This window comes from Octodon degus, unplaced genomic scaffold, assembly GCF_000260255.1.
Source record: "Octodon degus isolate 3935 unplaced genomic scaffold, OctDeg1.0 scaffold00359, whole genome shotgun sequence".
Taxonomy (NCBI): Eukaryota; Metazoa; Chordata; class Mammalia; order Rodentia; family Octodontidae; genus Octodon; species Octodon degus.
This window is the reverse complement of record NW_004524935.1, coordinates 921,445-924,705: the sequence shown is the minus strand read 5'-3', so window position 1 is coordinate 924,705 and position 3,261 is coordinate 921,445. Positions and strand designations below refer to the sequence as shown.

Below are 3,261 nucleotides of genomic sequence, written 5' to 3'. Positions count from 1 at the left end.
CAAGCCTAGGTTACCAACCTATGAAAAATTTGACATGATGGAACTTTTATAAGGTGCGGTCTAGAGAAAGGAAGCTAGGCCACTTGAAGGATGACCTGCAAGGGGCCATTTGGATCCACATAGTTTATTTCCTCTGTCTAATTTTCAAGTGCGATTTGGGGATCAGATGCCCTCTTGCCATATGCATTTGCTGTGATCCAGTGTTCTATATATGATGTAGTGTTCCCTGGAAGGCGGGATGGAAGCCTCAGCAACCAATAGCCAGAATAGTTCTTCCTTTAAATTGATTATCTTAGGTATGTCTTCACAGAGATGAAAAGTTAAAGCAATATAGTATTCTTGGCTGGTGAGGTATTTTATTTCATTTATCATTGTAAAGAAAAGACACACACACAGTCTCTCTCTCTCTCTCTCTCTCTCTCTCTCTCTCTCTCACACACACACACACACAGACCTTCAGTAGGTTTTGTGTGGAGAAAACTTCTGTTAATCTAATGGTTTCATTATATATGACTTAACATTTGTTCTTGCTGATTTTAGGATTTGCTATTATTTCATTAGATATGTTGATTTTAGGGGGCCTTGGAGAAGACCTATTTATTTCCCTCTTTATTGATGTGGATAGTCTGTCTCTCCTAATATTTTGCAAGCTTCCAGCTATTATTTTACTTATTTTTCAATCTTTTTCCATTTTTTCCTCTTTTGAACTATTGTAGAAATCCTTACTTATTTTTTGTTTCTTAGTCACTTTTTACATTTTTAATGTTTTAAAATTAATTTTCTCTCACTGATTTCATTCAAGAGACCTGTCTTCATGCATAGTCATTCTTGTGCTCCTTATAGTCTGTTGTTTTAGCTCAGAATTATATTTTTAATTCACTCAGAATTTCATGATACAGAATGATGACATTTAGCCAAAACAGATGTATAATTTCTTAAAATTTTTCTTCCATCATCCACAGGGAACAATAACAGACTTAAATTGTCTCAAAAAATAGCAAAAGGGAAAGTATAGAAAATATCAGTAACGATAGGATTGTGCCCAATATATGAAACTTGTGTTATTATTGCCCAAGGATGCAATGAAAAGATGTTAGAGAGTATACTTCACAGATTAAGGATTACTGAAAGGATATTACTGACTCTAAGTACCAAAGAGGTAGTCATTTTTATTGATAACCATCAAGATCCTCTTCACACTGTGTACAAAAGACAGAAGATTATAGCCAATGGATAGAATCATAGATGACACCGGCTTTAATTTTCTATACTTGCCCAGAATTTTCCTTTAAGAATATGTTTTAAAGTGAAAAAAGAGAAGGATTCATGAGAAACTTTTTTTCACAAAGACTCAATCATATAAACCTGCATCAATTAGTTTACTTCCCAAAATTATATAACCAAATGGTGCTTTGTAATGCCACTTGAATGTTATACCTACAAGACCTCAAGTAGATGCAACAGAGATTGCTGAATAAGATGTGCACAATGTTTCTTTCCCAATTGTTTTACTAAAAGATTCAAGAAGAGGAAATACAATAAATTATTTCAGATTTTAGAATGAAAGATCAAAAACAGATCTCAGCATTAAGCCAGTAGTATAGTTTTGCATACTCTTTGAAAAAGTTGTTAATTTAGTCAGACCTTCTGAAAGAGTTGATTCATGTTGTTTGTTTTCTTGATGTTTTTTTGGGAAGAGAGGTAAACAGTCATGGGAGAGGAGAACCAAACATCTGTGGTAGAATTTGTCTTCTTGGGCCTCTCTTTGGATCCAAAACCACAACTTTTGCTCTTCTTCCTGTTCTTGTCCATTTAGCTGTTGACTGTGCTGGGAAATGTGCTGATGACTGTGCTCACCCTCATAGACTCCAGGCTCCACACACCCATGTACCTTTTTCTGAGAAACCTTTCCTTTGCTGATCTCTGTTTTTCTACTGCCACAGTACCCCAAGCCCTTCTGCATTTCCTGGTGAAGAGAATAGTGAAGAGATAGTCATTTTTGGGGGGGCTGGGAGTACAGAAAGTGTACTTGTGGCACTGATGTACTATGACAGGTATGTGGCTGTGTGCAAGCTACTGCACTACTCCACCATCATGACACATGGTGTATGTGTCCAGGTGGCTGTTCGGTGTTGGGCCACTGGGAACTTTGCCTCCCTGTTTGATACCAGTTTCACATTACTTCTTCCCTATCAAGGATACAATGTCATTAACCACTTTTTCTGTGAGCTTCCTGCCCTTTTGAAGCTGGCTTCAGCAGATGCTTATAGAGCGGAGATTGCTATCTTTGTAGTGGGTGTGCTAATCCTTCTGTCTCCTGCCCCCCTCCTCATCCTCATCTCATACTGGAATATCATATCCTCTGTGGTCCAGATACTGTCTGGAGAAGGAAGGCTCAAAGTTTTCCTTATCTGTGGTTCTCATTTCATTGTTATTCTTGTCTTTGGCTCCTCAATATTTGACTACTTGAGGTCAAAATAGAAGTTAATAAATGAGGGGGATAAATCAATATCTGTGTTGTACAAAACAGTGACACCAAGGCTGAATCAAGTGATTTATAGCCTGAGGAACAAGGATGTCAAAGTGACTTTCTTTTCTTTCTTTCTTTCTCTCTCTCTCTCTCTTTTTTTTTTTTTTTTTTTTTTTTTGTGGAACCAGGGATTGAACTCAGGCTCTTGTGCTTGCCAGGGAAGCACTTATTCCACTGAGCCATCTCCCCGGTCCTCAAAGTGACTTTCAAGAGGATGTGTACAATACAGTTTTGTGTACTCATGACCTAAGTCTATAATGACAATCTTGATGGATGGAGAGAAAGAACTGTTTTGAAAACATTTCTCAACTCACTGTGTTCCTCCATATTCATTTTGTATATTTTTCTGAGATCTGTTGAACATATTTCCTAGTCAAAGCAAATGAATTCACATGGCAGAATTAAAAAAAATTAATGAAAGTATACTGAAAAGAATGAAATAAGGGAGAAAGGTAAAAAGGGAAGAAAGAAAAAGAAGGAATGGTGCAAGGAAGAAAAAAAAAGAATGAAAAAGGATGGAGAAAGCAATAAAATGAAGGAAGGTGTGGAAACCAAAGTCATTTCTCTCCTAGCCCACAGAAATAAATGCAGAAAATTTTAAATGAAGGCATATAACAATATGTCAAAGATTCCAAGAAGAAATAAATAGCACCAAACACATAAATATAGCAACATTTTTTAGTAATTAAATAATGCCTTTCATTTATGATAGTATATATCAAATATCTTAA

At 36.2% G+C, this 3,261-nt stretch overlaps 1 pseudogene; it reads left to right on the top strand.

Moving 5' to 3' along the window:
• Positions 1–1,711: 1,711 nt before the first annotated feature.
• The window catches only part of LOC101570670, a 22,809-nt pseudogene continuing 21,259 nt past the window's right edge, over positions 1,712–3,261 (top strand).